Source organism: Pipistrellus kuhlii, unplaced genomic scaffold (assembly GCF_014108245.1).
Source record: "Pipistrellus kuhlii isolate mPipKuh1 unplaced genomic scaffold, mPipKuh1.p scaffold_m20_p_5, whole genome shotgun sequence".
In the NCBI taxonomy this organism is placed as follows: Eukaryota; Metazoa; Chordata; class Mammalia; order Chiroptera; family Vespertilionidae; genus Pipistrellus; species Pipistrellus kuhlii.
Genome location: NW_023425551.1, coordinates 70,741,952 through 70,754,271, shown reverse-complemented (window position 1 = coordinate 70,754,271; position 12,320 = coordinate 70,741,952).

Genomic DNA, 12,320 nt, shown 5'->3' with positions numbered 1-12,320 from the left:
ACTGCAATGAAGCATTGTTTACAATATCCAAGATGTGTAAACAACCTAAATGTCCATCAACAGATGAATAGATACATGAAACATGGTATATACACACAATGGAATAGTATTCCATCTTAAAAAGGAAGGAAAACCTGCCATATCCAACATCATGGATGAACATGGAGGATATTGTGTTAAGGGAAATAAGCCAGTCACAGGAAGACAAGTACAGCAGAAGTCCCACTAATATGAGACTAGAGGCCTGGTGCACAAAATTCATGCACTCGGGTGTGGAGGATTATTCAGTCCTGCCTGTGCTCTCTTGCAGTCCAGGAGCCCTTGGGGAATGTCCGACTAATGGCTTAGGTCTGCTTCCCACCTAGAGCAGGCCTAAGCCATCCTTAGCACTGCTGCGGAGGTGAGAGAGGCTCCCATCACCTCTACTGAACTGTTTCCCCTGTGGGAGCCCACTGACCACCAGGGAGCAGCTCCTGCATTGAGCATCTTCCCTCTGGTGGTCAGTGAACATCATAGCAACCAGTTGTTCTGTCATTGATTTGCATATTAGCCTTTTCTTTTTTTATCTTCTTTTTTAAATTTTTTATTAAGATATTATATGTGTACATACCTTACCAATCCCCAAACCCACAGCCTTTTCTTATATGAGATATTTAAGAGACCCAGACTCATAGAAGCAAAAAAATGGAATGGTGGTTGTCAGTGGATGAGAGGAGAAAATGGGAAGTTGCTATTCACTGGAAGTAAAGTTTCATTTATGCAAAATGAATAAATTTGAGATATCTGTAGTATATCACAACTATAGTTTACAATACTGTATTTTGTTAAAAGTGTAGCTCTAATGTTAAATTTTATTATTATAATAAAAACCTGTAATGAACATTGAGTACATGACTTAGTCTTTACACATATTTTTGATTTCTCTTTGGTCAGTACTAAGGAGTGGAATTGCTTAGTCACAGGGTAGGTCTAAGTTACACTTTATCAGAGTTTTGTTTTCAAGTTAGTTTTCATGCAAAAACCTTTAGCTAGGTTTGTCCACTTAAAGACTTTCATCATTGGACTGTATAAGGAAAGCAACATTTGGTGATAATGATGAAGATAAAGAGGATGAAAGGAGCAGGATAGACAATCATGATGATGGTTATGTTTTTGTAGTACTTACCATGGCAGCTTTATGAGTGTTGATTTATTATACCCTTATACAGAGCACAGAGGTAGGTAGTATTTTCCTCATTTCGCAGTAGAAGAAACTGAGGCTCAGAGAAGTTAATTAAAGTTCTCACAGTCATTCACACCCATATTGAAAAGACCCATGTGCTCCTTCTATGAATCCAACAAACTCATATAAGAAGTCCTTCTCATGGACATCATCTCTCACATCTTCTCCTGGTGCCCTGACCAGCATCTGTATGGCTGCTTTGCCCTTCATGAGACTTTCTGAGTCCTCCTGGGGTCCACTTTGCTCAGCAGATGCTCTCTGGTGTCTGAAGTGCTAACCTACAGGGTCTCTTTGACTATCAATTTGTTTTTTTCTTCTCTATGACCCTCCACTAACTCCCAATTCTTTTTATACCTTTTCTATATCTCTATTAAACTTGTCCCACTCATTTCAACTCCACCATCTCCATCATGAAGCCCCATTATAGTTTACCCAAAGCCAATAAATGGACATCCTTGGATCAACTTCTCTCAGTCAGTGGCTAGAAGAATCTTCTCTCAGTACTACTTATTTGCTCTCCAAAGTACTTTTTTTTGGTACAGAATTGTACCCAGAATAATTTTTATAATGAAAATATTTGATTCAGTGGTTTTATTTTGGTTAAGTCACCATGTAGCATAAAAGGAATAAGGCAGCAGAGTGCAGACTATTTATATGGGTATATTTCTTCTATTTGATGGAAATTTCAAACAAATACATTTCAAAGAGAAAGGTGTATCTTTTATGATTTCATTTTACCCCTTTTCTCTTAAAAATATTTAATTATAATTAATACACATCCTGAGTCCTGATTTTTCAGCAACAAACTTTTGTTTAATAACAATAGATTGCATTTAGATAGTGTTTCAGATCACTTTAATATACTTTACTTTTATTTCCATGAAGCCCCTGAGGTAAATCAATTGTAGCAGAAGTAATTGTACAAGGGATAAAATCGGAATTTGGTAAGTTAAGTAATGAAGGATTTTCTATAGCAGTGAATAGAATCTCAAGTGTAGCTCCATTCAAATTTCATATATTCCATCACTCCAATATCATGGGTAAAATCCTAATTAACTCTTTGTGGAGATACTTCTTTAAAAATAGAATCAAATTTGTACTAACAATTGTTGTTTGAAACATCTAAATAAGTTACAGGTGCTGGCTGGAATTTCCCTGAGATTTAAGAGAATCATTTCTGTGGCACAAAGGCTCTGGTGTCCAATTCGCTAGAAAGTGGCGCCCTCTTGTGGACCATATAATACCAAAGAGATTTCAGTTGGAAAACAATAACACTCATCAATATGCACACTAAATCTCTAGCTTTGAATTATGAAAACAAATAAAATCTTAAAATTGGATGGTATGTTTATATAAGACATCAGGGAACTTTAGAATTTGAGATGTTACATCGACAAGGTGTGACATCATTTTACAGCTAAGGAAACCAAAGCTCAAAGAAGTAAGTTGTCCAAATCATCAAACATCACAAAGCTGAGATCTGACTATAAATTTAAGATCTTTTATAAAAACAGCATTAACATGCTGATTGTCTATAAAAGACCATGTAGAGATACATGTCAAGAGAAATACGTACATGTAGTATGGCAAATATAAAAACGTCTAGCCGTGATTGGTTTGGCTCAGTGGATAGAGTGTCAGCCCTCAGACTAAAGAGTCCTAGGTTCAATTTCAGTCAAGGGCATGTACCTTAGTTTTGGGCACATTCCAAGTAGGGGGTGTGGAGGAGGCAGCTGATCAATGTTTCTCTCTGATTGATGTTTCTAACTCTCTAGCCCTCTCCCTTCCTCTCTGTAAAAAATCAAAAAAATATTTTTAAAATGTCTAGTTACCCCTTACTGTTGTGCTTTCCTTAAACATTCTTGAAGTTTCTCACCCTAGAATTGGTGGGGAGATTAGTCGGGAGGCTGATGCAGTCCCAGAAGGGAATGGTGATACTGATCTGGGATAAGATAGGGGCTATTGGGAAGTGAAGGGTTTTTGAGAGTTGTTTATGAAGGTGAATCCAATAACTTATTGAGATTGATTGTGATGAGAGGGAAGAAGCAAGACTGGTTCCCAATTATCTGGTTTGGGACAGGTGATATGAGTGAAGAGCAAGCTTGAATGAATAAATGATGGCCAAAAAAGTTCATAGCTGGGCTATCTACATGTTGTTGGCTTTTTTGACATTATTGGGACACATAGTTGAACTCCTGTGATTCTCTCTCTCTCTCTTTCTTTCCACATAGGTATTTATTTGATAGCAAGGGGATTAGAGAGAGTCCATGCCTGACTCATAAATGTTGGTGAGATTTAAAAATGAAAAATTCAAAGACATAATGGAACTTTTTCTTCCCTGTCTTATTTTTGCCAGCAAACGTTCATAATGTCCCAGTGTTAAGACATAATTACAAGATAATTATGTAGCTCTATATTATATAATAAGTACATTTAGTTTAATTATGACCACTTATTGGTTCCTTGTTTATAACATAATTGCATTGGTGAATAACTGATGAGGCCTGGCTGGTCTCTTTATTCATAATCTAGGTAATTAGACTCATGTTCTGAAAATTTCAGGTGGGCTATACCTTTGGGAAGGGGGCGCCATGCCAAATTCCTTGGTTTAAAATATTATTCTTCCTAGGGGAATCCAACAAAGAGAGAAGACTTTAGAACATTGGTCAAATATTCTTCGATGCTGGGTTTTCAGGAACTGAAACAGATGATAAAGGACATGCCGTAGGGCCTAGAAGGGCTGAATGGAGCATCTCAAGTCACACTTGAAAGACAACCACCAGTTTACCCTCCTGTGGAATCAGGGAGATAAAACTGTTATAAAATAGGCTATGTCAGAAGACAGATCAATTTAAATGTTAATTACCATTTGTACAAATTATTAATCATCACAGTTTTCTCATCTATAGCATAGATGATGGTGATGTTACCCATATGGTATTAGCCTGCTTGAGCTACTATAACAAAATACCACAGACTGGATGGCATATATAACAGGCATTTATTTTCTCACAGTTCTGGAGCCTGGGAAGGCTAAGACCAAGATGTTGGCAAATTTCTGGCTGGTAGATGGCTGCCCCTTGCTACTGCCTCATATGGTTTTTCCCGGACACGTGCATGTGGAAAGAGAGAATGAATTCTTTAATGTCTCTCGTCCTAAGGATCAAAGGCCCCATCCTAATGATTTCATTTAATCCTAATTATTTATTTAGAGGCCCAGTTCTCAAATGGAGCCAGTCTGGTGATTAGGGCTTCAACACATGAAATTTGGTGGTGGTTGTGGTGGCAGCGGTGGGATGGTGGGGGACAACACGTTCAATTCATAATATAAAACAAAGGGCTTTAGTAAAGATGAAGCAACATAATGATGCTAAAAACAGGCTCTGTCTGCTTGTAGCAAAAGACAAAAAAAGTGGACTTCCTTAAGAGACCTGTCATGTCTACTGTGTTCATAAGCATTATTTGATTCAAAGGATCCACTATAGGAAACTCATATTTGCCACTCTTGCTACATGTATTATTATTTATATCATAGCATCTAACAAAAGATGAAAGAATGGACATTGCTTTGTGCATGTGATTAGTCCAAATATTCCTCATTTTTGTGTTGTTTTGCCTTTTGTAAACCACCAAAACTATAGTATTTTTTTTTCCTTTTTAAATAATTAATTCCTACATTATTACTGTCCTTGGCTAAAGGAGTTCAAACTGCTTTATGTTTCTGTGACATGCTTTCAGATAGTGGTGGGGTGGTGGTGGAGGGGAAATTGAAGATCTTTTGTAATAGTATTTCTTTAAAAAATAGCAAAACAACTCAGTAAATTTAAAAAAAAATATATGTTTTTATTGTTTTTTTTTTTTTTTTTAGTGAGACAAGAAGGGAGAATGATAGAGGGATGGAAAAATATCAATGAGAGAACACTAATCAACTGTCTCCTGCACACCTCCTACTGAGGGTTGAGCCCACAACCTGGGCATGTGCCCTGACTGGAAATGGAACCATGACCTCATGGGTCAGTACTCAACTACTGAACCATACTGGCCAGGCCAACTCAATACATTTTGACTCAGCAATTCTTCTTATTGGAATTTGTTCTAAAGCAATAACCTGAGACATATATAATTGCAAATGCGATATGTTTACTGAAGCATTGCCTGTGCTAAGCAAAGTCAACCGAAATCAACTCTACAATCTACAATACTCTACAATCCATAATATAACTATTATATCTAATAGTTAAACCCAGTGTACTCATTGACTTAAATTATATGTCATCACTGATAAGCATGTTGTTGATGAATATCTAACAACATGGAAAAACATTTGCAAGTGAGCCTATAAACCAAATGTAACCAACATTTTTATGAAAAACAAAAAAACAAAAAAACAGACATTGAGGAAAATCTAGGACATATGCCCAATTTGTTAGCAGTGGTTATTTTGGGTAGTAGGATTAAAGTTAGCATTTTCCTGCTGTTTTCTCCAATGCTTTTTTTCTTTTTTCTGTTTTGTATCAAATAACAATTAATTGTGAATATAGAAAAACTTAATAAACATTACATATATTTTTTAAGATGAGGCTTCCAAAGACCCATACTTTTTTTGGTGGGGTTGCACATTGGTGAAAGCCTGTTGGGGAGGGTTGAGAACTGATGAGCATCCTCAAGAGGAATAATGTAGGAAAAAATAAATAACATTTCACCTCAGTGGCTCCATGAAAGCTCTAGAAGTCATAATTTCAGTGGATAAAAATTTACATTACTATAAAATATGCATATATAAATAAAAAATGGAAGGAATCAATGAATGTCAAGAGCAAAATTCATTGGAAACAGCCCAAAAGCCCACCAGTAGATGAATGGATAAAAAAGCTGTGGTACATTTACACAATGGAATACTATCATGAAAAAGATGGAGTTCTTAACCTTTGTGATAGCATAGACAGAGCTGAAGATAATTACGCTAAGTGAAATAAGCCAGTCAGAGAAAGACAAATACCACATGATCTCACTTATATGTATAATCTGATGAACCAAAGAACTGAGGAACAAAATAGAAACAGAGGTATGGATACATAGAACAGGTCATCAGTGACTGACATTCTTGCTTGCATGTTCCTGCCAAGCTGTCCTCATTACTGTGTGATATGTGGCATGGTTTTGGGAAGTGGCTGCCACATTTGTCTACCCACTCCCACCATTACTATTGGAAGAAGAATTTATGTTTAAAAATCTGACTCATCATGTAAATGACTGTAAACAGACCTGTTATTAATTCAGAAAGCCTTGTCTAGTCTATTTACTTTCACTGATTACCCCTAGAGTTCCCAATAGTGACCCCACACTAGCTGTCCTATTACTCTGTCCTTATGCTAACTCACAGTCCTGTCAAAGTGTCAGACAATGTAGCTGGTCCCGAATGGAGCTGCTGGCCACTTGCATAAAAGAATCAGCTATAGCAAAAACAATTCTGCAGTTTTCAAAGGGAAATGGATTACAATTCCCTTTTGTTTCCTAAGAAGGCTAAGCTTCTATTACTTTGGATCAAATTACATGTGTGACTTACCATCATCTTGCTTCCATTAAATGACCTCAAAACTTCTCCCAGGACAAGGAAAAATCCCCAAAACAAGCAACACTCATTCTTCAATACCACTTCTTTTTGAAGAATTTCATCTGTCCAAGCTTGCCTCACCATCAACCCCAGCTGTAGCTTTGGCATTATTCTCTATGACTAACACCGTCTCCCTCCTTAAAACACTTTTAGAATCCCAAAATCCTTAGATGACCAGGAAAGTCTTTATATCTAACAATTAAACATCGCTTTTGCAATTTAAACTGTTTTCTTCATACCCTTATTTCAGGGACAATAGTGTTGAGATACATTTCTAGACCCAAAATGGAGCTACGCCTGCTCAGGGTGCCACATCAGCAAACGAGGTTTTATGATCCTGTAAATGCTCAACTTGATCAGAAAGGAAGCATGCCCAGTCAGCCAATTCGCAAATGCCAAGACAACTCCGGGATTTATACTGTACTTATTTCCTTGTTTCTTCGTCTATCTAAATAAGACTAAATCTACAACCCCAGCTAATCATGTCCTGTACTATGTTGCTGCTTCTAACACTCTATAAAACTCATCCACACCCCCGTGGACAGAGTTCTTCACTCCCCAGTCCATGGATTGTTTCCTCTCATTATTCCACTGTGTTAGTTTTGTCATTTGATAATAAAGACTTCTTCCTCTTTAGAATCACATTTCCTTTGGGAGAAAATTCCATCCCTTCACTCACCAATCCCTTTCCTCCTTTTCCTCCCCAGATGCTCTGGTCCAACTTGGCATCTTGGACATTGACCCTTGTAATTAGCAGAGGTTAGCCTGAAATCAGAAGGTGATCTTGCAGCTCTCAGGTTGCAATTGAATCAGCTTCCATTTCAAGTGCTCTAGGTCAGTGGTCGGCAAACTCATTAGTCAACAGAGCCGCAGCTTGCCGACCACTGTTCTAGGAGGATTCAATAAGTAGAAAAAGGATTGGCAAAAACAAAACAAAACAACAACAACAAAAAAAAACCCAACAACAAAAAAAACCAGGATTCTTCCCCACACCATGAAAGATGGCCACACTGGGGCAAATACAGAAAACAAAATTAAATGTGAACCTTGCCCTGCAGAATGCATAATCTGCCTTTTATCTGCAAAGCCATAAGCCCTTCAAACCTAGGATTTAAAGCTCTGGTCTCATTAGATGATTGATGTCCCGGAAGTGCTTAAGATTGCAAATAACTGGTAACTAATTAACAATCAAGATCACAAAAGAGAATCACCAGGGGCAAGCTGTGCCTGCTGAAGACCTATGCTCCCAGCAGCAGAGATTCACAGGTTCGCTGAGCAATGGTGTGTACAGTGGAGCTCCGTGCGCTTGTTGCCTGTCCTTTGCCAGGAGGCAGTAGGTGTGGGTAAAAAAAGCTACATTTCCTGAGCGCTTCCTTTGTTTCTGGGACCTGTGCTGCACGTAGGTTATCTCAGTGAATCCTTACATGAGTCCCATGATGTAAGCACCACTCTCCATTTTACACATGGAAAGCAGATGTTCAAAATGCCACAGCTAGCCAATGGTAGAGGTGAGATTTCAGTTCCTGACATCTGACTTCAAAGCCATCAACACAGTGTATTGTTCCGATCTGTTTTAGAAGAAAAAGATAAAAGCAGATCTGGAGGGAGGGAGAGTGGAGAGGATGAAACAGCCCCACTACTGCCTGTTTGAGATTCTGACACCTGAGATGTATGTAGTAGAGAGCAAGTGTGTGGGTGGGAGAAGTGTTCCTCTACTCTCCTGGGTTCTTTCGGCTGGTCCAATCATTAAATCGACGGGATACAGATTAATAGGACAGTGAAATTTAATTACATACGTACACATGGGAACCCTGCACACATGAGCAAGTCAAAGACACACAGACATGAGAGGTGCCAAGACAAAAACGGAAGTGAGGTCTACATACATCCTGAGCTAAGGGCACAGATGTTTAATTAGCTGATTTCCTTGCCATATAGATAGGTCAAAAAAGGTACCTCTGATTGAAGCATAGTAACCCCCATCGTGTATAAAAACTGCTGTTTGAGCCTGGACAGGTTTGGCTCAGTGGATGGAGCATCGGCCTGCAGACTGAGGGGTCCCAGGTTCGATTCTGGTCAAGGGCATGTACCTTGGTTGCGGGCACATCCCCAAAGGGGAGTGTGCAGGAGGCAGCTGATCAATGTTTCTCTCTTATTGATTTTTCTGGCTCTCTATTAAAATCAATAAAATATATTTAAAAGCAAAACAAAACATACACAAAACAAACAAACAAACAAACACGCAAACTGCTGTTTAAAATTCTCTGCTATGGTTAGATAGTCCCTTGTTCTGTAAACTCTGTCATTGTAAACTCTTGTCATTTTTAGACAGTCTCTTATTCTGTGAAATAACTTTGTTTTTTAGCTTAAAAAAGATAAACTTAACTGTCTGACCTTGCAAGCTAGCCTTTAACAAAAGGGGCTGATACTGATAATATCTCATGCCAGGTGTTTATTAGATATGATATGTACTAAAGGTTACAAGTTATCTGTATAGATATGATATGTACTCAAAGTTAAGTTATCTGCAAAAGTAACATACACAAAGACCTGAAAAGATATAAAAAGAGAATGCTCTTCCTTTGCTCAGAATTTGACAGAGATATTCTGCTCTGAGCCCATGCATAATAAAGATTCCTGATTAATTGGCTTGTTCAGGCATCTTGTATCTAGCTCTCTGACTTATGATACAACATGATCATCCTTAAAATGGGCAAGGTCCCCGATTCACATTCTTTAAGGGAGAGGAAAAAGTTTCTCATGAACTTGCAGGGTCTCAGTTGCCTTCAGCTCAAAATAATTCACCTGCCAAAACAGTACATTTTGGGGAAGACTTTCCTGAATTTCCACACAAGAATATTGCCTTTTTCTTTAGAAAACAACATAACAGAGTCTTAAACCCTATTTCCTGGTCTCCGGAGTTAACAGATATTCATGTCAGTCAGGATTATTTCAGAATTTTGGGGGAAAAAGTAAATAATGCATTCAGGAAATGAAATTCTTTTGTGTTTTTCTGTTTTTCAATTATTTCATTAAAATTTATGTTTCTCAAGTATCTCCCTAACAATTTTTCAAATCATAAAGATTGTATTTGCTAACCAAAACCTAAGCCATTTTAACTGTCAAGCAACTTCGGATTTGGAAAACACTGGCGGCTTCCAGTGGTTAGAGAGGCTGCACCCTCTTCCACAGCCTCGCAAACAAGAGCTGTGATAAAGTAAAAGTCAGTCATAGCCCTTCTCTGCCCATTGGAAGTTGGGCCTCCTCTGTCAGGCCTCCTATGTTAGCTCAGGAAACCATACTCTCTGCCCCCACAAATGCTTTTCTGACAGGAAGAGCTCTTCTGACAAGAGGCCCACCTGCTCCCGTAATAAGTCTGAGGTGGAAACGTGCAGCTCTAGACCTTAAGGATTGCTCTGACAGAAAGATTTTTATACTTCACCTATGCAAGAGCATGAGTGTGTGTGATTACATGGAGTACTGTGTGCTGGGGCACGCAGAGCCCATGGTGCACATCTCTTCCCAACACTGCATTCAGTGGCATAGTGTTGGCAGCTTGCAATGGACTATGGTGGGAGTGTTTACACCCTGGAAATCCACAAACAACTATAGGGCTGTTTTCTCAGAGAGCTGGTTGTTAAACATTCATCTGCACATAATTGAATATACCCCATTACATTTTTTTAGTATAAATATATTTTTCCAGTTCTTTACTATTACACAATAAAATACCAAAGGTATTTTATGCACCTCTGTGTGAATTTCTTTAGGGTATGTACCTGGAAGTGGAATTTCTTGCTTATAAACTATACACATTTCAATTTATTAGATAGTTTTGAATTTTGTCCTATCAGTCTAAGATTTCCTGTTTTCTTACATTCATGTAAACACTTGGCATTATTAGCCTTTTTCATTTATGCCAATTTGAGGTTAAGGATGTTTCATTGGATCACATGATCTCACACATCTAGAGGAAATGATGAACAACATAAACTGATGGACAAAAACAGACCCAGAGAAAGAGAAGCAGGGATCAGACACTCAAACCTCAGAGGGAAAGTAAGGGAGGGAGGGAATAAGGAGAAGAGATCAACCAAAGGACTTGTGTACATGCATATGGGCCTAGCCAGTGGCCATGGACAACAGGGGGCTTGGGGCATATGTAGGGAGGGGTTTGGGATGGGAATGGGGGAACGAGGACGATTATGGTATGTGATACCATAATCAATAAAGCAATAAAAAATAAAAAAGGATGTTTCATTGTCATTTCAGTTGATATATTTCTTATTGCTTGTGTGATTGAACATCTTTTTATGTGTTCATTGTCCATTTGAGTTTTCTCTTTTGTGAATTTTGTGTGTATATTTTTCCTCATTGTTTTTTTTTTTTTAGATAACCTCTCCTTTTTTTTCTTTTTCTTTTTTTTCTTATTGATTTGTAGGAATTCCTTTATGTACCTTGGCTAACTTACCCTTGTTCAGTTATATGCAGTATCAATATCTTCTTTCTCCTGTGATTTGTGGTTTAACTATGTTATTGTGTTTTTGTCATAAGGAAGTTTAAATTTTGATATAGTTAAACTTATTATGATTTCTATGTGTGTGTGTGTTTTCATGTTTAAAACTTCTTTTCTGACCTCAAGATTAAAGGTAGGTTCCTATACTTTCTTTTTAAAGAAAAGTTTAGATTTTGATAAGACATCTTTAATCCATTCAGAATTTATTTTTTGTGAATGTGAGAATTTTATTTTTCATAGAGAAATGCTATTGTCCCAAAGTCATTGTTAAAAAAACAAATTTTTAGTATTGATTTTTGTTGTTGTTTCTCTCATATATGAAATCTCCATATGTGTTTGCTTCTGTTTTGATACTCTATTCCATTCTGTGGATCCATTGTTCTTTTTGACAACATCACATTCTCTGTCATAACTTTATAAAAATTCTTGAGCAGTTCCTTTCTCATTCTGCCTCTTCAGTATTTTCTTAACCGTACTTGGAGGTTCACTCTTTCTCGTGAACTTCAGAAAGTTAGTCAGTTTGTCAAGACTCTGTTAATATTTTTATTGGAATAACATTGAATTTATAGACTATTATCAAAATGACCATCTTTATTATTCTGAGTCTTCTAATCTATGAACATTTATATGGGTAAATATACATGTATCTGTTGCATATGAATAGATGGATAGTTCTTTTTTATGTCCTTTGATAATTGTTGTATAACATTTCCATAAAAATCTCATTTTTATTATATTTATATACTTTAAAATAATTTTATAGATTGTTTTTATTTCTATCATGAAATTGACCTTTTACCTGTTATATTTTATGAACAGTTATTGCTGGCATAATAAGAATGTTATTGGTGTTTATATGCTCATCTCACTATTAATTTTTTCAAAATTTTCCCTGGTCTCTGAAGCTTGAATCTTTATGTTTAACTTAGTATCTGCCCTCCAAAGTGTCAATGACATTTTCATTGACT